At 43.0% G+C, this 22,249-nt stretch overlaps 1 protein-coding gene across 3 annotated transcripts in view; it reads left to right on the top strand.

Annotated features, from left to right (window-relative positions):
• Positions 1 to 22,249, top strand: part of TAOK3 (TAO kinase 3) — a 2,060,965-nt gene that overhangs the window by 726,582 nt on the left and 1,312,134 nt on the right. For all 3 annotated transcript variants that reach the window (XM_044068327.1, XM_044068326.1, XM_044068325.1), the window contains exon 4: positions 6,506 to 6,615. The gene's annotated coding sequence lies outside the window, so the exon portion shown is untranslated. The remainder of the gene's footprint in view (positions 1 to 6,505; positions 6,616 to 22,249) is intronic.

Genomic DNA, 22,249 nt, shown 5'->3' with positions numbered 1-22,249 from the left:
CAAACACCCTGATATTGGGTGATTTCAATTACCCAAACATTAACTGGGAGAACTACTCAAGTACTAACTCCCTTGCACAACATTTCCTAGAATTTATAAACTCAAACGCCCTGGATCAACTGGTTAACACCCCCACCAGAGGTGACAACATATTCGACCTGGTCATCACCAACATGGGCGACTGGTGTTCCACACCAGAGGTCAACCCCTCGCTGGTTAGATCTGACCATAAACTAATCACTCTGGATATCCACATTCCGCCTCCACCCCCGGTCAAAGAAACCACTGTGAAAAACTTTTCAAAGGCAAACTTCACGTTACTTAAGACCAAGGTGGAAAGTTTCAGTGCCCCCATGCCAAAGGATAATGCTGTCCAAGCTGCAAAATCCTTTACTAATGTACTCTATGGGCACCTACAAGAATGCATGGATCGTGCTATCCCAAGCAAAACCAAGACTCACTCTTCCAAGAAAAGAAAACAGTCTGGTGGACCCCTGCCATAAACAAACTATACAATAGAAGGAGGAAATAGTACAGAAAAGAGTAAAATCCCAAGAAGGGAAGACGTCCTTGATCAGTATCAGCAAGAAACTATGATCCCTCATAAAATCATCCAAGGGTAGCTTTGAAAGAAAAATTGCCAAGGACTCCAAAGATAGCCACAATGCATTCTTTAGCTGTGTCAAAATTCTAAGTGGCAATTCTCAGATCTGCTCAGAGTTAGTGCAGAATGGCACAAAATACACTGAACTGACCAATATCGGCAACATCCTGGCAGACAGGTTCAATGCAGACTTCACCCCCCCTCTCACCCCCAAAGGGGCCCATAACCATACCAGAAGAATGTAGTGCCCCTGAAATCACAGACACTCAGGTTAAAACAGCCCTCTCCAAAGCCAAAAACACAGTATCAATGGGACCAGACGGTGTCCCAGACTGCATCCTACACAAGCTCAAAGATGAACTAATCCCTCCCCTAAACACACTTTTCAAACTGAGTCTCTCCACAAGCTACATGCCCATAAAGTGGCACACAGCACTGGTTATTCCGCTCCACAAAGGTGGAGCCACAACAGACTCCGGGAACTATCGCCCTATAAGCCTGACTAGCTTGGTCTGCAAGGCTATGGAGCGCATCCTTATGGATCTCATAAACAGAGACATTGGGAACCTCCAAACACTGGATCCTACCCAGTTTGGCTTTGTCAAGGGCAGATCATGCCTCCTAAACCTGGTGGACTTCTTTGAGACCGTTACCAAGGCTATAGACGAGGGAAAGGTGGTACACACAGCCTACCTACACCTCACAAAGGCCTTCAACACCATTCCCCATTCAAGTATTATAGACAAGCTCACCAGCCTGAACATAAACCTCTACGTCACGAGATGGGTTGTCAACTATCTCACAGACAGAACCCACATGGTAAGATTTGCGGGAGCTAGGTCTGACTCTAAACCGGTTACAAGTGGCATTCCCCAGCGCTCAGTCCTAGGACCCCTCCTGTTCGGCATATACTTCTCAGAGGTACAGACAAGCACAGAAGGACTATGGCTGACCAAGTTCACAGATGACTGCAAACTAGGGGCTATAATTGACTCTCCGGTGGGCACAGACATCCTCCAAAAGGGTCGCACTGAGACAGATACCTGGTGTCAAAACCATGGCCTCAAGCTAAATGCCAAAAAGTGCATAGTCATCCCCTTTGGAAAAAACAAAGTGCCCACAAACTACTAGATAGGTGGTAGCCCCCTAAATACGGAAGATGTAATAAGAGATCTGGGGGACCCAAGTAGATAGTAACCTCTTCTTTGATAATCACATTGCCAAAGTAGTTAGAAAATCCTTCTGTGTGGCCCACCTAATCGCAAAAGGGTTTGCATCCAGATCAAAAGAGGTCATTGTGCCCCTCTATGCATCACTGATGAGACCCATCATAGAGTACACCGCCCCATTTGGGATGTACCTTACAAGACACCTGCAACAGCTGGAAAAGACCACAAAAGTACCTCACCAAGAGGATTACTGGCCTCAAACAGATGCCCTATGCAGCTCGACTGAAGAAACTCCAGCTATACTCGGTTGCATACTGCCTACTCACAGGTGATCTCTGCCTGACATACAAGGCCATGTCCAAACAAGAATTGATGGACATGCTCCACCTAAAGAAAACCATATCCCCTCGAGCCACACGCTCTAGGGATATAAACCTCACCACAACAATAAATAAGATGTGTTGGAGGGATAGATTCCTGTCCCAGAGACTTCCCATGCTCTGGAACAAGATTCCAATCTACATTAGGCAAAGCTCCTTGCTAACCCTCTTCAAGAGAAACCTTGACGAGTGGATGGGAAACAGAAAGTTTACCCCGGGGATCACTTCAGTGGCTCTGCTGGACAGAGGCACAGGGAACTAATCTAAGGAGGCGGTGAAAACCAACACATTCCGGCTAGGCGTATAAATGCCTTTGGGCAGATATGCTAGTACCTACCTATGAACCTATTATGTTGTGTGGTTTACAGCACAGCTAGTTGCTAGAGGGAGGTCTATTCAGACTTTAAAAATTCCCTGCTGACTACTCTGTAAAAAATATTAGGTTAGCAAATTGGTGTAACTAAGGAAATTATTTTTTGAGCTGTGATACAGAATCGGAATGGCCTAAACATCGTAAGGCCTTGAGGAGTTTAATTCTGGTGGCTGCCAAAAAAGCAATTAACAGAAGATGGAAATCAAAGTCTAAACTACTAGAAGTAGTGACTATATTAACAGACGTAAAAGAATTGGAAGCAGGATCTTCAGAAAAGGGTAGGAACAAATTGCATAGAATAAATGGGAGTTGTGGGAACAATACCTGCAGAATAATGTTTTGGAGGAGGAATGAGGTTTAAAGGAAGGCAGGAATTGAATGAGCAATGCAATGTTCAGTATAGAAGGTCATATGTGATATGTAATGTTTGCAGCTCAAAATGTCAATATGATTAGTTTTCATTTAATGACATGTATGATTGTGTCATAAGTAATAATTCAATAAAGATGTTTTTTGTTTAAAAAAAGATTTGATGAACACTTATGCAATAAAAAAAATTAAAGCATTATGTAAATACAGTATAGTTTGCACTAATTTTATAAAGTTTGTGTTTTACATCGTTGGTTATTTCAGTTTTAATTTTAGAGGTGGAGATTGGAATTCTTGAAGATAATGAACTTAAATGGCAATTTGTTTTGACAGCTGTTTTGTTTTACCGAACTGATTAATATAAAATGTTATTTAAAGTGTTTAAGAACTGTGTGTTAGGTTTATGTATCTATATATTTATTGATCCTCAAATGTTTTAACCATCTCTATTAAATTATCATGCAAGAAGTAGGTATACAGACACAGAAAAAAAAAATATTAACATTTTTTCATTTGCATACATTGTATATAACATATACGTTTTCTTTCTATATAACTGTTATTCATTCCAAGATTACATGAAATTACTAATTTCCTGCCTTCTAAACCTCACTTCTTGAACATTTTTCTTCATGTAGTGTTCCCATAAATTCCATTTATTTTATGTAATTTGCTCCTTCCCTTTTCAAAAGATTCCACTTCCAGTTATTTTATCTCTTTGCAATTCTCAGTACTTCAAAGACAGTTTGTTTATATTTTGATTTTATAGTAATTTTTGGGAAGCAAACAGAATTAAACTCAACAAGACCTTACTCTCTCTAGGCAATTCAGTTCTGTCTAGGCACTTCAGATGCTGTGCCCCAGCCCAAAAGAATCATTTTCGTAGTTACAGCCATTTGCTCCCCCAGTGTTTGAGTGAACACTCTAGGGAATTTTTAAAATCTGCCAAATCCTTACACTCCCCAAAAAAAACAAATTCCCAGTCACCTCTTTCTTCTCACCTCCAACATTTGTTATCTACCTGAGGAAAAGTTCATTGAAGTCTGCTGTGGGTATAAAAATACCTGTGGAAATACTTTCAAGGAAAAATCCTAAACCTTCTGGACTTTGTTGCATACTTTGGATCCCTGTACCTATCCTGTCATCGTTCTCTTATAAATTGCTTTTCCTGTCTTTCTTTCCAATCTTTTCTCCTCTGACTGATTCTTATAGTTATCATGCTGCAGTATATTTGATATGCTGTACTAATTAGCGGTAGTATCTTTTCTAGATTTGACTAAAAACTCTGCCATATCAGGTCTTTCACATAGGACTCCCCTATCCCTCTTCTCTTTGCCTATACTCATATCAGTCGCTGGTAGGGAAGGCAGGCTCTAACCTGCAGTTCATACGTTTTCTTGGCCTCATCCCACTCTGTTATCTTTCTTTCTTTCTTTCTTTCTTTCTTTCTTTCTTTCTTTCTCTAGTTATTTGCTCCAAATACCCTGGGTCCTTTTCCAGTTCACGCCAGTAAATTCTAGCTCCTTCTTGCCTATTTTCTCTAGCTTTACTTGCAGTCACCCCATTGGCAAAATCTCCTTTCCCCTGTCGGCTTAATTCTTAGAATACTTTCTGCAACTATATGAATATAGTATTCTGTATGGTTGTTATTATTCTCCTTCATGATCTGTATCCAAAATCCTACTCTGTCCTTATTTCTTGACCCCCCAGAATTATCATCGCTCTTCAAATGTTTTTATTCAATTATGTGATTTATGATTAAATAACATTACACATGAATGTAATTATCCCGACTATTTAAATCTGCAAATATTGTATTGCTTCAGTTCTGATGAACTTTCCAAGTGTCTGGAATAAAAGTGCTAAACTACTGAATAAATATTGTCCTTTCTGTATTTTAAGGCATTTGTTTAAGTCGTTATTTGGTTTACCTTTTTCACACTGTTTATTTTTCGCTCTCTATCAGTTATGCTGTTTCCCTTTTCATCTAAGAAATCCACATAAAACTACTTTTGCAACTCTATCTTTTTTAAATGCGAGTAACATATATCTGAATGAATATTATCAAAGCGTAGTGTGTCTTTCCATTTATTTAACTGTGTTGTAACTTGTTCCAAGTAAAACAGTAGCATCCAGCCTATATTAAGAGGCAGTAACATTTAGAAGAGAGGTAACAGCTATGTTCAGTTTTATAGTTTTGAACTGTCATTTTCCATTTAACATTTAATCCTTGGAAAGGTAATGGTACTGCCAGAGTCTGCCATGGCACACAGGTGACACACGGCATAGAACTCTTTCTGATTTGGGACATCAACCTATTTTGGGATGTGCACACATTTAGTACGCACACCAGCAGACAGTGTACAGATTTGCCAGTTCATCTGTAGCGCATCTTAAGGATATGGGAAAAAAATGGAACACCCAACAAATACCCACACAACAGAAATGAGAGTTAATTACTGTACCACCATGCATTTCTAAGAGTGAAGTGATAAGTTATATGATATACTGCTGCTCTGTGCATATAATTTTTCAAAAGTGTAGCAACCAAATGTAGCTTAATGTGGATGCATCAGAACTGAGACTGATAATGTGACCTGATGTTAAACAGCATAGAGCTGCTTACACATTTTGTACTGAATCTTCTGTGAATTTTACAGATGTTCTGACATGTCCTAAGATGGCTACTCCCATTCTTGATCAATTGTACACTACTTTAGTAAAGGTGCTGCACATTTACTGGACCTTGCCCTAAATGTAGTCTCTGTGGAACCTTGTAAAAACAGTTGCTTGTAATACAGCCATTGTAGTTAATGTTGACAGGTTTATATAATAGAGGAAGCCATTATATTTCCATCAGTAGAAGGAAAGCTTTTGAGTGATAGAATGAAAAAAAAAACATCAATAGTTTATTGAGAATGTTGCCATTGGGAATGGGGAGACATAGCTACAGGTAAGTCCATAGCAGTGTCAGACTTAATGGGAAAAAAAAAAAACACTTCTTTAAAGAGCATAGCCAGCCAGAAAGGGTAGTTTTGTTATTATCTGTGGTTCTGTGATTCTGCTACATTGCTAATCTCTGATTACTTGGAAGTGCTGATACAAATGAATAAGCATAAGAGAAAATAGTAACACCCTTAACACCATTTCTACAAGTATAGTTTGTCTAAGCTTTAAGCGTGTCTACTGACTGACAGAACAGGAAAAAAGAAAATGAAGTAAGCCACTGTGTATATGTTGCACATTTCTGTATTTCTTTTTCCCCAACTTCTGCTGAGTACTTCTTGGCAAAACTAGATTTGCTGGCTCTTGTCCTGTATTCTGTACTCACCCAAGAAGGTACAACAAAGGTTTAAATGGCACATGGGGAGAATAGTGTATTTTACTGTAGCCTGTTTGTTGTGCAGGCTGGAAGGATTATTTAAGAGATAGTGGAGTAAATGGCAAGTTCATAGGAGGAGTTAATTGTATTGGAAGTATTTATATTATTATGTGGAATAATTCCACCGACCATGTCAAGAGAAGTGTTGCTGTGATTTTTTTTTGTGAAATAAGACACAAATGAGAAGTTTGATCTTTAGCTTCATATTTTGTGTATTTTTGCTTACAGGCATGTGAAGAATAAGAGATGTTGACGAATGTGAGAGCAACCATGCCAAAATTAAGCTGTGAAGATGCTTTTGACTCGCATACATATTTCTACATGCTCCATATTTTGAGGTAACTATGCAGTGTTCCATGTTTGAGGTAATTATGTAGTGTTTATATTGTGCAAACCTTAATATCTATGATGTTTTCCAGAGCAAGTCTTTACAATTTACTTCTGTCATTTAGATTAGACAAGAAAGACACAAAAATTGTAAACCGCACCTCAAAGTTTTTGGTTAAGCTCATTCCATGGAACTAATTATTTCTTAATTATTTGATGCTGCTTTAGTTAAAATCACCCGAAGATAAACACTGAAAAAAATATATAAAAACAATGATTTTTGGAACCAACTACAGACTTGAGGACTAAACTGCTACTCCCTTGCTTTGTTTGTTGAGTTTTGTTAATGCAGTCACATAATTTAGAGTTGGGATAGATTCTTATCTCACCTTCAAACCCATCTAGAATACGTACTTGAAAAAATCTGAATGCATTTGGATACAGATTATAGAAGACTGTGGTTCTCATCTCTGGGACTAGGGTTTCCATAGTGGGTGGGGATTGTACTCCTGTTTCTGTTGGACTTTGGTTTAGCCGTAATATCTGGAGCCCACAAAAGCAACTGTGCTTACCCGTCTCTCTTGATGATAGGTATATTCACTATTTGTTTTCAGCTTTGTGGACTGGCTGCCTGTAGATGTTAAGTGGCATTAAAAACTGGTTATCTGAATCTGAAATGCCAAATTTATATCAACAAAATATGCATCCTGGACCTCCCCACCTTCCCTGTTTCTGGTATGGAATTTTAATTTATTAACTTGGTAATTTAATTGGCTTTTTTTTCCAGTTAATCCACTTGTAATTGTGTGTTGTCTGACTCGCAGTTACTTGAAACTGAAAGATCCATAATCCTGGAAGAGCATAAGATCCAAACAATGATGCTGCCAATGTTGTGAAAAATATAGAAGTATTTTTTTGAAGCTGGCAAGCCCACCTACACTCACTGAAGTTGGGGACACATGCACACACACACACACACACACACACATATATATATATATATATATATATATATATATATATATATATGTGTGTGTGTGTGTGTGTGTGTGTATACATATTTTATATATACATATGTTAACCCCGAAGTCACACAGACCCGGGGGTGGGGGCACACATTAAACTCACTTTCTTCTTCTTTAGGGAAACAATGAATCACACTATGATCTAACAAGTGCCGAGGTATTGAAGCATTGCCACAAGAAAATTCACAGTTTCAGTACACTAAAATGTAGGATGAGACAAAAGTAAGATTTCCCTTTTCTAACCTGTTTCACAAACCTGAGACACAAAAAATGTAATCACTGCACAGTTTTTTTTACTGCAAGGTTTCCTCTCATGAAAGTCTTTTTGTTCCATCCCTATACTAAGGACATATTCAGGATAGTATAGGGCGACATCCAGAGGAGACCTCATCTAGGCAGCTATGAGTGTGCATTGTGCACATCCAGGCTTTCTGCTTCCCACCATGATGTACACTCATCCCCTTTCCCAGTTGAGTTTGGCTTACTCTTTCACCCCAGACTGAGGCCATATAGCAACTAGTCGTACTTCTCCATGTATGAGGAAGTACATGAAGCACTCCCACCCCCTCAGAAGCTTTGCATCAAATAGGATATGAGCTATAAATGCATTTCTGTTTGGCACTAACTGCAGCCCTAGTGGGTGATGTATGTCATGTTAGTGATTGCCAGTGTTCGTCTGTCTGTGCATGCATGCTTCCATGCATGTGAAGTCAAGGGCTGGTACCACTGGCTTGGGTAGCCACAGTGCACATCATTCCTGATACTGACGTGTGCTGTCTATGCTGAGCCTTTGCCTGCAGCACAGGAATGCCGAAGTACTTGTTTGGATTCTTCCGGAGGGCAAGCTGTAGTTGCACATTTCCTATCCTCCCCACCCCATCTCTTCCAGTACATGAGCTGCAAATTGAACTCAGGTTGTCTGGGCAGCAGTTAGGTCTCTCTCTCTGTGTTCCTCAGTTCTGAGAATTGTCCAGTTTGAGCTAACCCTGTCTGTTATGTGTAAGCCCTTCCTTGTTTCCATTGACTTTCTGTTGAGCACTGGATAGATTAAAAATATATATCCATGTATTATGTGTATACATAGGGTTTTCTCTCCCCATAAAGTTATTCCTTCAGCTGTATATTTTAGAGCATCAGTTAAATATCCTGTCACCAAAACCAAAGTTGGCAGTGTCTGTATCATATGGGTGTGATGAAACCTTAGAATTCGGTAGCTGGTGATCAGTACAACAATTCCTGACAGTGGCTTGCATTCTGAACCTGTCAGTCAGCTTTACTGACGTACCTGTAAAACTAGCTATGCAGAAATGGTATACTTAAGACCACTAGGCAAATGCAATGGTAAAAATAAATGACAAACTCGTTGGCACCGAGTTACAGGTTAAAAGGATATTCTTAAAAAAGGAAAAGGTTGCCTACTGTATTATGAGTGCATTAGTTGTGAAGGTGGAAAAAAGAGAAAATGTTTTATGGTGCTGTACTTTTCCATATGGGTCACTTTAGCCTACCGATGATCTTTTTGTGCTGGTCATTTGACCCGCAGTAAGTAGACTTCCCAAGTTGATGGAGGTACTTTAAACATCTTAAAAATATTTATAGCTGCAACCTGTCTGTATTATAAGCTCTGTAGAGCCTTTAAAGTTTATTAAACTTAGTCAATGACTTTTTGAATATCCATGGTTTTGTTTTAGATTTTAAACCTTTGTGTTATGTTTATTGGAATTTACAATAATTTAGAATGCTTTAGGCTGTTCCTTAAAATTTTTAAATTATAAAACATGTAAATATAAATGTACTGTGTTTTTCCATGCTGTACTTGGGGTAGTGTCCACTAATGGGAAGAAAGAAGCATGTGTTTGATGCAGCAGAATTTCCTGTGGGTAAAACAGAATTAAGCATGACGAGTTTATATTAAAAGTAAAAAATGCTTTTAAATGGAGTTCTAGACATGTCATTTAAAGCAATGAGAACATAAAAGGCAGTTTACTGAAAGCATGTCGAAAGTCAAAATATGCACCTAAATAAAATAATTCTGTGACACTTACTTAAATTTAGAAATTGTTGAACAGTAGCCTATTTTTAATGAACTAAGCAAAACTGAATAAAGGTAAACAGGCATACATGAAACAGAAGTGTGTGTGTTTGTGTGTCTCTCCTTCTTTCGGCTTTTTCCCAGTTAGGGGTCGCCACAGCAGATCATCTGTCCGCTCATGATTGGCAGTGGAGTTTTACAGTGTCGAGTTGCCAGCCCGGCGCCCAACCTTCCACAGAAGGCACACACACGCACACATTCTCACCTAGGGCCAATTTAGACTGCCCAGTCCACCTACTGCATGTCTTTGGGATGTGGGAGGAAACCGGAGCACTCGGAGGAAACCCACGCGACCACAGGGAGGACATGCAGACTCCGCACAGAAGGCACCCCAGCCGAGAATTGAACCGGAGAATCTCTTGCTGTGAGGTGACAACACTTGTTGTATACTAGGCTAATGGCCACCAGGGCGTTTATAAACCTAGCCATCTAATCTAACCCAATTGTGTCCCTATGTATCATAGGTGTTTATTAGGAGGGGGTGTGTTAGGACGTTTGTTTAGGTTATCTTGGGGGGGGGGGCATGTTAATTTGGACATTACTGTCTGCTTCTGTTTATTAGAATCATGGGGCCAGACCCAGAATGAATTTCCGATATCCCATCCATTGGTCAAGGTTACACTTAAATAAGGTTAAGGATGGACTGTATTTCACATGGATGGAGGAGCCTGTTCAAGACAAGGGGATTCTCTGAGACACACATCTATCTCACAAACAGTTCTTATTTGTATCACAAGCAAAATTTAAATCCTTGTATCTAGTAATTCTGATGCTGTTTATTTTGTAGATGTGCAAAAGGTCGATCAGAGCTAGTTGCGAGGAGGTCTTGTATGCCAGATATAGATTGCTTCTCAGTAACCGATAGGAGACAGAGTATAGAAATAACGGCTTTAAGCTGATCTTTATAGGACCATGTGTTTATACCCTGGATTCTCCTGGTAAGGAACCTTTGTGGGCATTCCACCTGTTGCATATATCTGTTCTGGTACATGCTGAAGGGGGCATTATACTCAATGATGGGTCTGATAAGGGCTGAATAAAGTGGCACTATGACTTTCTTAGATGTGGATGCCATGCCCTTACTTATAAGTTTGATGACATAGAATGATTTTGTTACTACCGTGGCCATATGTTGGTTGAAGGCTAGATTATTGTCTACATATGTTCCCAGATCCCTGACTACTGGGTCAGCTCTTAAGGTTGTCTTATTGATGGAGTAATTAGTCAGGGTGGCAGTTTTTCCAAAAGTCATTATAATGCATTTCTTGGCATTGAGTTTTAGTCCGTAACTTTGGCACCTGTCACTTGTCTGTGTTAAACTCTCTTGTAAGATGTTTATGTCATGGGGGAGTCTAGGATAGTTCCTAATTTTCAATCATCTGCATACTTGGTCAGGCAAAGGTCCTTGACATTAGCTTTTACCTCTGAAAAGTAGATACTAAATACAAATGGTCCCAGCACGGAGCCCTGAGGTACACTACTGGTGACTGGTTTCTTAGTGGAAGTGGTATCACCAATCCTGACTTCTTGGGTCCTGTCTGTGAGCCATTTGGCAATCCAGTGAGTTATATAGGGTTTATGCCCAGTTTGATGAGTTTGTCAACTATACCCAAGTGAGTTATTGTACCGAACCCCTTAGCCAGGTCTAAGTAGACAGTGTGCACCATTTTCCCCTCATCCATTGCCTTGCTGACCTTCTCAAGGAAGATCACCAGGTTAAGTAGGCATGACCTCTTTTTGACAAAGCCAAAATGGGTTGGGTCCAGAGTCTGAAGGTTGCCTATGTTTTGGTTGATTATTTCCATGATAATTCATTTCATGGCATTGCATATTGGACTAGTCAGAGTAGTAGGTGTTTAGTTTCTGGGGTCATTTGATGGTCCACCCATGTGAAGTGGAGATCGCCATTGCAATCCTCTGTTCTTGTGGTATTAAGCCTATTTCGAGGATATAGTTGTTAAGTGACTCAAGTGATCCTGATAGGTCATGTTTCAAGCTATTTAGGAGGCATCCTGGGGTATTGTTGGAGTTTATTGAGGCTGTGTTTTTGGCCTAACAAACCACACCAGGACTCTTCTTCCTGTTAATAGTTGGGGGGTTTATGCTGTCAGGTATTTAATGGCAGGAGGCAGGGAGGAGCTGGAGTAAAGTTTGAGCTGAATTTGTCAGCCAACAAATTCACTGTCCTCAGTGAAGGTGGCACCATTCACCACCATGTCAGCACACTGTGTGCTGCCTTTTACTTTTCAGACATAGCTGTAGAAGGCCTTGTCTTGCCTATGTCTTTTAGCTTGTGAGGCTATCTTGACATCATAATTGGCCTTGTTGGACTTAATTTGTCCTCTTATTTTCATGTTTAGCTTAATAAGAGAGCTCCTATCATTACGGGAGTTTCTCTTCCTGATTTTAACCATGACTTTTTTTCCTTTTGTTATATACCTTGTTAAGATTATGATTCCACAAGTGTAGTTTGTTTTTAGAGTTTGTTTTGGGATTACTTCTACTAGGCATAGCAGCCTCTCTACAGCCATTTACATAGTTGTAAAGGATCCCTGTGAACAATTCCACATAGATTGCTGTAAACTCGGGATTGGGAAGGGAAGTGAATTTTGATAAGCTATCTCTTAATAGGGTGTAGTTTGCTTTGGAATAGTTCCTAACCATTAAAGGGTTTGCCGATTTAATTTTTATTTCAACAGAGACAGCTTTGTGATCCAACCTCACCAGTGAGGATGTGACATTGGGGGGGGGGGGGGCAGCGCTCTCCCATATTGCCCCTGTCTGTGCAAATAGAAATTCTGATGTATTATTTTGTGTTATGACAGCAGACACATTTCTGACCACGTCAGACCTTATTCAAATAGAGCCAATTGCTGTCTCAGGAGCCTTTTTCTTTTTCCTCACAGGTGTCTGTGCTGCCACAATTTGTAGGGGTGTGATATGTTCTTTCCCTTCTTTTACTGGACATTACAAGTTGGATGTGCATTCTGAAGCCTTAAGTGTGTTTTGCTGCTGTACTGCTCCACGGAATGTTAGCATGAATTCCTTTTTCCCTGTAATTTTCATAGTCTAAAACAATGTTTAAAAAGGTCACACGGGAAAACCAATTGTTTAAAAACACAATTGGTTAAAACCAATCAGTTAATATGGCAGTTGTGCAGAGAATTAACCATAAAAGTAAATGCTGATTTCCTTTCAGTATAAATAGCTCCCATCCCCTGCTGGGTTATTTGGCTATGTGATTTTAGTTTTATTGTCCTTTGGTCTTTATGCATTGTTAGAGAATGTGTCTGTGAGATTGCTTAGAGTGAGTGCTAAAGTGATTTGCACAGTGGTCTCTGTTAAGAGGATGTAGGAGTGGAGGATTCTTTTTTCATGTAGTTAATGGAGGTCTAGCTGTTCTCACTCCTTTATAAGCTCAGTACATTTATTGATAAACAGTATACTTCCTGATAATTTCACTTCTTTGCAAGATCTCATCTAAGAGCCAACTTCTTGCCCGTTGTTGGTCTGTGAGAAACTGCCTATAGCACAAAATTAGACTGGATTCCTTGGAATGATTGTTGTTCAAAGTGTGCTCCATCTGGATTGTACTGGTGTAGTTGCCTTTGTTTATTGACAGTTCAGGGCTTTGAATTCTGAAATTTCAGGCTTCAGCAGCCTGCTAATCATATGTATTGCAGTAACTGTTACCTTTAATAAGCAGATGCTCTGCAGCTGATACAGTAGTTGAATTCCATAGGAGTAGTTAATTCTGTTTTATTAAGCCATTGCTTGACTTAGGACTGGTCAAAATGAGGGAGAGGTTATAACCAAAGTTTATAAATACAATAAAGACAAAAAGTAAATCAGCAGTTTACTGTAGCAGTAAGATATCGTAGAACTCCAGATGCAGGACAGCTAGTACATGTTTATGGAGGCATTAGGACTACTTGTCAGGTGGAATTTTTTGAGGTTGTCAAATCCTTCCTGACTCTGACCCTCCCCTTAGTAGTACAGATTTCCCTTAGTTCTGTGTGTGTGTGGAATTCTGTCCCTCTGTTTAGCGGTAGTTCCCCCTCTTTTCTGCTTATTGTAATTTTTATTATAAATTAGTGTATTGTGTATTTTTTACATTAGTATTAGTATGTCTAAGGATACTAAGGTATCGGGTTTCAAGAAGTGTGACTCGTGCTGTCAGAACATGTCTCTGACAGACGGTCACACTTCTTGTGTGTATTGTTTGGGCCCTCTGCACCTGCAGGACTCTTGTTCCATCTGCCATGCTTTTAGCCCTAGAGTCCTGCAGGAGCGCAGAAACAAACTCATTCTTAGAGGCTTGTTAAAGCCTGAAGGTTCACCGGCTAAGACCATGACTGGGAAACCTTCAAAGCCCACCAAATCGTCGGCGCCGAGCGGTGCTCTTGCTGCCTCGTCGGTTCCGGCCGGAACCGAGGCATCTAGACCTCAGTCGGCTCCGACTTTAGTGTCAGAGCCGTCCCCGAGCAGAAAGCACTCCAGGTCTCCGTCTCTCGAGTCGGTTAGATCGGCTCCGAAGTCTCCACTCTTGTCGGAGCGGAGCCATAGATCTCATTCCTCTAGGTCTTCCAGGCTTTCGGACCATGACCTCGAGAGGGTAGTCAGCCGGCTTTTGAAGTCGCAGGCACTGGCCCAGCTGCTACATAGCCCGTCTCAACAGACAGGGGCTACCCCTACACCCGCTCAAGTTTCTCCTCCGACTACTCTGCTGAGTTCGGAGCTGGAGGTCGTCGAGGTGAGTACTGTGGGGGTGTCGGAACCGATCCCCCTGTTGTCGGTTCCTTCGTCGGCTCCGATCCCATCCTTGGCTCCGTCCTTGGAGGGATTCAGGCGCCGAGACTCCCTCGTCGGCTTCGAGGGGGCGAGTGGCATCGGACCCTTGTCCGACCCCGCTCTCCCTCTCGGAGCCTCGGCGCAGGTGAGTTCGGCCCCGACATCGGCCTCAGAGCCGTCCCTCTCGGTGCCGGGGGGAGCTCTCATCTCCTCGGAGTTGGGTCCTTCTTCCCTGCCTGACAGGGGCGCCTTTGCGGTGATGAGCGTGCTGGCTCCAATACCGGCACCACGGTCGGCCTCCTCGGCCCCTCCCTCTACGGTGCCTGCTTCGGCCCCTGCCTACCCTCCCGACCCCAAGCGAGGAGAACCGACGCTCCAGGCTGCCCCATTGCACCTTTCTTCCTCTTCCGAGGCCTCCCCTGACCCTGCGGGGGAGCCCCCTCGGAAGAGGACATGTAAGAGGAAACATGTTGACTCTCCTGAGTCAGTGACATCTGACACTGACCTGGATGATTCGGAAGGGTCCCCAAGGTCCCCCTCTGGGGATGTCTCCTTTTCTGACATCTTAGAGATCCTCAAACAGAGGGGGATCTGGTCTTCCCTTAACCCATCCGAGGACGAGTCTGTGTACCTGGATACCTTCGGTTCTCGCCCTTCCACCTCCTGGGTGTCCCCGCCTTTCGACCCACTTATGGAGGTGGTGGCTCGGAAGGCGTGGACGGCTCCGGATACTATGGAACCAACTCCCTGGAGGCCCACTAAATTTATTACTGCTCCCACAGATAAGCAGTTTCTCTCCAAGGGTGTCCCCGTGGATGCCATGGTGGTGGTGGCGGCGGCAGCCACTAAGAAGGAGTTGGCTGACCCTTCAGTACCTGTCCATCCTCCTAATAAGGAATCTAGGACTATGGATAGGTACGGCAAGCGGATGTTTTCCTCAGTGACCTTTGCTATGCGGTCGCCGAATTATTTATGCCATTTCACCCGAATTCAGAGGGACCTTCTCAAGGAACTGGGTGAAACATTGCAGGACCCAGCAACTGTGGGGTCTCAGGAAAAGATCAACTCCCAGCTAGGGACCCTGAACTCTATCGTTAACTCTTCCATGCGGCTCATCTCTTATGCAGCCGATGGAGCGAGTAGAGCCGCAGGTACGGGTGTTGCTTTAAGGAGACACACCTGGATGCGGCTCTGCAATTTTGCTGACCCATTCAAGGCGTCATTCACTAACACCCCCTTTGATGGTTCTGCTCTTTTTGGACCTCAAGTGAAGGATACCTTAACCAGGTGTGAACAAGAAGGCAAGATTCTCTCTGCCGTGGGAGTCGTTTTTTCCGCCCCTTCTAGACCGTATCCTAAGGGTCAAAAGGGCGGGAAAATGTTGTTCCGCAAACCTCAAGGAGTTCTGCCGGATGCACATGGTTAGCTTCCCTCCAGAGGCAGAGGAGGAAACAACATCAGACGCCGCCCTAGGGGCAGGGGGGGCTCCGCAGAATCAGGGTAGCAGAGAATCTTTCTCTGACAAACCCTTTCAGCACCCCTGAGGAGCTGCCCTACTGTCCACCTTCGGAGGCAGTCGGGGGAAGACTTTCACTGTACCCAGAAGCCTGGTGCTCTCTTACGCAGGACAGATGGGTATGGTCGATCATATCCAAGGGCTACAAAATCCCCTTTATCCACACCCCACATCAACCAAAAGGGCCTCTGCCAGATGTTCCACCCGGTCTGAGAGACCAAGCAGTACTAGAAATTTCAAAGCTGCTTTTAAAAAGAGCCATCCAACCAGTCCCGGCAGACCAACAAGGATCCGGAATCTACTCCAAATTCTTTTTGGTACCAAAAAAGACAGGGGACTGGAGACCTATTTTGGATCTCAGCAGACTGAACAAATCGGTTCAAAGAACAAAATTCCGGATGGTCACGCTATAGTCCATTCTTCCCTTTTTGGGTCAGGACAATTGGATGTGCTCTATAGACCTTCAGGATGCATACTACCATATCAAAATGAACTGGTGCTACAGGAGGTTTCTCCGCTTCCGGCTGGGAGTCAGTCACTACCAATTCAGAGCCCTGCCCTTTGGCCTCACCACAGCCCCCAGGGTGTTTACCAAATGCATGGCAGTGGTAGCGGCTCACTTGAGACGTCGAGGATTCCAGCTGTTTCCATATTTGGATGACTGGCTCTTTACTGCCACCACCAGGCACCAGCTACTTCAAGTCAGGGATTACACTGCACAAACCTGCAAAGCGCTAGGCATCTCTATAAATTTTGAAAAATCTGCCTTGTCGCCTTGTCAGCATATTACCTTCATAGGCGACGTGTTAAACATGGTAGAGTTGTCAGCAAAACTGCCTACGCAAAGAGTATACGACATTCGCAGTCCTGTTCAAGTCCTGCTACAGGAGGACAGGGTCCAAGCCAGGCTTGTACTGAAAACGCTTGGTCTGATGGCTGCAACAATCACCTTGCTCCCCCTAGCTCGTTTTCATATGCGGATACTACAGTGGATGCTTTTTTCCCAATGGTCCTTTCAGCAGCTTCCCATGTCACACAATATTCTCATCACTCAGTCTTGCAAATGACACCTATTTTGGTGGATGGGCTCACCTCAGGTGCTTCAAGGCAGACCGGTTGTTCTCCCCCCTCCGGTTGCCACCGTGACAATGGATGCCTCCCTGATCAGGTGGGGGGGGGGCATTTTCTGGGCAGGACAGTCCAGGGCACATGGCAACCCTTCGAGTACCACTTGCACATCAATGTCCTGGAGATGACAGCGGTGCTGTTGGTGTTGCAGGCTCTCCAGAACTCTCTTCCCACTGGGACGATTGCAATACAGACAGAGACAATATGTCTGTAGTATGGTACATCAACAAACAGGGCAGAACCAAGTCCTACCCTCTTTGTCAGGAAGCGCTCAGACTCTGGCAATGGGCGATCTCTTCTCAGCGGTTTCTGGTAGCAAAACTTTCCCGGGAAGTCCAATATCATAGCAGCCAGGCTGAGCAGGGACATTCTCAAGCCCTACGAGTGTTCTCTCAAACAACTAGTAGTGGACCAAATCTTCAGAAGGTGGGGTCAGCCTTGCTGCCACCTTTTCGCAACCCCTCAAAACAGCAAGTGTCAAGACTTCTTCACCCTCTTCCGGGCCTCTCTCCCAGAGACGCTCTAGTCCACGATTGGCCCAGGGGTCTCCTTTATGCTTTCCCCCCCTTTCCCTTAATCACTCAGTTAGTCCAGAAAGCAACTGCCTTGAGATCCAGGATGATCCTCATTGCCTTTTACTGGCCCTGACAAGTCTGGTTTCCGTTCCTACAACGTCATCTACTGGAGCAGCCCTGGCATCTAGACCCTGTGCCAGACCTTCTGACCCATCAATTGGGCAGGCTGCACCAATCCCTTTCATCTCTCAACCTCACAGCTTGGTTGCTCCACTTCCAACCCTAGCCAGACTTCCCTTAATTTCTCCGTCAGTACATCAGATTATCCTTGCCTCTCACAAGTCTAACACCAGAAGGACGTACGCAAGTAAATGGAAACGTTTCTCTATTTGGGCAGAAAAGAACCAAGTTGATCCCTTTACTGCTCCTGCCCAAACAGTTCTAGATTTCTTGGCGGAACTCTTTCAGAAAGGTTCTTCTTCAGCAACTATCAAAGTCCAGTTGGCGGCTATTGCAAATTTCCATGTTGGCTTGTCAGAGTCTAGTATTATGTCCCACAAGCTCTGCAAAGCCTTTCTGAAGGGTACCCTATTACTTAGGCCCCCAGTCAAAGACCCTCCTCCACCGTGGGATCTAAATTTGGTACTGTTGTCATTAATTCTGCCTCCTGCTCGTTAAAACTGCTCTCGTGGAAAACACTTCTTGGTAGCTATTACCTCAGCGAAAAGGGTTTCGGAACTACAAGCACTATCTGTGCGCCCCCCTTATCTTGTTTTTCACAAAGATAGAGTGGCTCTTAGGACAAATCCATCCTTCTTACCTAAGGTACTCTCGGGAAAAAAATCTCAATCAGACCATTGATCTCCCAGTTTTCTTTCCAAATTACACTGATAGAGCTGAGAGAAGATTGCATTGTTTGGATGTTCATAGGCAACTACGTTTCTATCTGGATAGAACCAAGCTAACGAGAAAATCAGAGCAACTCTTCTTATCTTACACCAAAAGGAAGCAGGGCCTTCCAGTTTCTAAAGTGACCTTGTCTAGATGGTTGACCTCTCTTATCTCTTTAACCTATCAGTTGAGGCATAAGGAGCTCCCTATCAAGCCTAGAGCTCATTCAACTAGAGCATTAGCTTCCTCAGTTGCTTTTCAAGTAAGATTACCTATGGATTCTATTTGTGCAGCGGCCACATGGCTCTCTCCTCATACCTTCATCTCTCATTACAAACTGGATATTGCCTCCAGAAATAGGGCTGATTTTGGTTCCACTGTACTCAAGAGTCTGTTCTATTGAGTCACCCAGGACTAAGGTGCTAGGGATGCGGTCCCATCCAGCAAGAATGAAGGCGAGATTGACAACTTAACATTAAGAAGTTATGTACTTACCATAACGTTCCATGTTAGTTGTCTTCTTCTTGCCTTCTTTCTTGCGTCCCACCCTCCATCCCCCTAGCCTGGAAAGACCTAGAGTATTGGGTGAGACTTTCTTTGTCACCAGGATTATCCCTTCAACTAGAGTTCTTGTTCCCCTTTGGTAGCCCTGGTGAAAGACAAGGCTATAGGGTTTATAGTTCTACATAGCTCATAGTTTTATCTTTTCTAGTGGTGGGACATGTCTGTCCATAGTGTTAGCTATCAAACGAGATCTGGGTATATTTCGCCTAGCATTATGGGACATAGGATAGCCTCGAGCCAGTAAAAATAGCTCTCGAGCTTTAGTATTCGGCCGAGTCGGAGCCGAGGTTCGGCTCCGAACCCATCCAGCAAGAAAGAAGGCGAGAAGAAGACAACTAACATAGAACGTTAGGGTAAGTACATAACTTCTTATTACTTCCCTTTTTGTCTGCAGGATGATGTGTTCCAGTGTGGGTTTAGGCATAATGTTTAGTTACAACCTACTTTCTGGTCAAACTTGCTTGCAGCAAAATGTATTGACAGATATACACACTGCCTTATTTGCCTTGGGCCTCACCACAATATAAATAGATGTAAGATTTGCATGGTATTTAATAATGAGACCAGACATCACAGGTGCAAGTCTTTGAAAAACTTGGTAGTATTAAAAAAGTTAGATGAGCTAGAGAAATGACCCAGGGAGACTTACTGTTCTATATGCAGTTCGTCAGGAGGCCTTTCTGCAGTTCAAACTGGTTACTCTAACAAAGTCATATGATCAAAATGACCCAAGAAAAGTTCAAATAATTTAAGCATAATGATGAGGTTAGGATTGTAGAAGATTATAGAACACTCTGGGTCTGAAAATATAAAAGATGCCTGCACTTTTAGTTATGCAAATCATCACCACAGTGGGTGTACTCTGTCATCCATGGCACAGTTAAATTTTTGTCCTGTCCCTTGCCACTGACTCCTGTAATTAACAGTTGTGAAGGTTTTCACTTGCAATATTTATTTGGGCACGGTGTGTTTTGTTTAACTTTAACAGTATGCCTGACTTAATAAAGAAGAGCTGTCTGCAGTCTTTCTTTTCTACAGCATTAAATATTCATATTAGAGAAGAGGAAGGAGAGGGAACCAGAAAATGTAATGAACTTTATTGAGATTGCTGTTCGTTCAAGTTAGTCCCTTAGGTGTCTTGCTCTAAGTTTAAAGTAGAGCATATACCTTAAAATGAGACCGAATGCAGGCTTTTCCACTACAGGAATAAGCAGATCCGATCTCTTTTCCATTTGGCTTCAAGCTATGGATTATCAGATCCGACTCTGATCTGACAGTGACCCTCTCAGAGCCTTCAGTCTGAGAGCTCCACCTCCTTTACCCACAATACTTTGTTCTCCTACTCTCTCCTCAGATTTCATTTGCTGCCGTCAAGAGTGGATCATAGTCTTTTGAGCTCCACTGACTGTATACTTTTTTGGAATAGCTGCAGTCATTTTCCTAGCTGTATCTCCTCTACCCTTCGTTTAAATGTGTGTTTGTCTGTAAGTGGTTAGGTTTGAGTTAATTTAGTGTTTTGTCTGTTTTGCTCTGTCATGGCATTCCCCCACTTCTATCGCCCTCTGTAGAAAAAAAAAAATTACTGTAGATTTTGTGTGTGTGTGTGTGTGTGTGTGTGTGTGTGTGTGTGTGTGTGTGTGTGTGTGTGTGTGTGTGTGTATGTATGTATGTATGTAGACAGTAATAGCCTTTTCTGTTATCTAGTGTGGTTAGGGAGTATTTTTGTAGTGATAGTTTTACCTTTATAAAAGTGTGTTTTTCAGTGTGTGTTGTGGTAGTTCTTTTGTCTGTTGTCGTCGATAGTGTAGGTGTTAGTTTTGTCTGTCTGGATTAAGGAGAATGAAAATTCTGATTTCAAGAAGTGTGTTGCTTTCAGACAGAAATTGCCACCACAAGATGCACACGATCGATGTATATATTGTCTGGACACTGACCAGACGCTTGTTAATTGCTCTAGATAGACAAACTGGTTATGAATGGGTTTATCCAGAATTTGGTAGCCTCTTCCCCATCTCCTAGGAAGAGGACTGAAAAGAGTGGTTCTGGGACAGGACTCCTAAGTCCTGCTGCATGGAATGAGGGGACCACAAATGGTCCTCTTTGTCCACTGAAGTTCAGCCAGAGCTGAAAGTTCACTATCCTTCTGCACCTCCTACTCTGACACCATCTTGTCTGACACCTCCTATTTGACTCTGTTCTCTTTTTCAAGTGGTGTCTAAAGCATCCAGTTCTCCGACCCTCAGCATCCCTGGTCCCTTCTTGGTGAATGATCCATCATCCTCATTGGGCAGGTAGAACACCCCTTTCTCACTTGTCATGCCAACAGAATTCTCTCTGGGACCATTCCTTTTCCCTTCCCAGATCCAGGCTTCTCCTGTTTGGCTCCATTCCTCGGATCTGATTCTAATAAGGAAGTTTTCCAAGCAAATGTCGGTTGCATCCTCTGCCAGGTTATTCAGATCAGTTGGGAGGATTAAGCCGTCAGACTTGAAACAGCTGATGCAGTCCTTTTTGTAGGCCCAGATGCAACTAGGAATCCTCCCAGCCTCCTCAGCACCTTTTCTTGAGGTTTCTGCTCCAGATGCTGTTTTTTTCTTCCCTGCTCCCTTTGGCTCTGGGGCTTATGGGTCCAGACCTGCAGCAATCACTCCTGTCGACTCCAAAAGCTTGACTCCAATAGCTTGACCTCCTCAGGTGCCAACTCCCTCTTTGGCGTTTTCAAGTCTGGCATTGTCGGATGTGAGTGTGCCTCTGAGCTGAGGCTTCAAGGTTGCAGCTCTGGGGTTGAGGACAATGTTCCAGGTTTTGGAATCATCCCTGCCCCTGGCAGCTTCAGCACTGACAGTTTGGCTCCAGACTTGGCATTGGAGCCGGTCACGTCATGTCTTACTCAAGACATCAGGCTTTGGCTTGAGATACCACAGAGAGGATCTTATCCTGATCGGAGAAGGAAGCTTTGACATTGACATCTTTCTTCTGTGCTTCTAGTCCTATGGATTTGAACCAGCTGATTCCAGGACAGCCCATTCCTTAGGATCCTTGGGTATCCCTGCATTCAGGGCTACCGTATTTCTTCTATCTTCTAGCAATTTTCCTGTCGGGGGGGGGGGGGGCAAAGTAAGA

Source organism: Protopterus annectens, chromosome 4.part0, assembly GCF_019279795.1.
Source record: "Protopterus annectens isolate FY-2018-M chromosome 4.part0, PAN1.0, whole genome shotgun sequence".
NCBI classification, from domain to species: domain Eukaryota; kingdom Metazoa; phylum Chordata; order Ceratodontiformes; family Protopteridae; genus Protopterus; species Protopterus annectens.
This window is presented reverse-complemented; position numbering and strand designations above follow the sequence as displayed.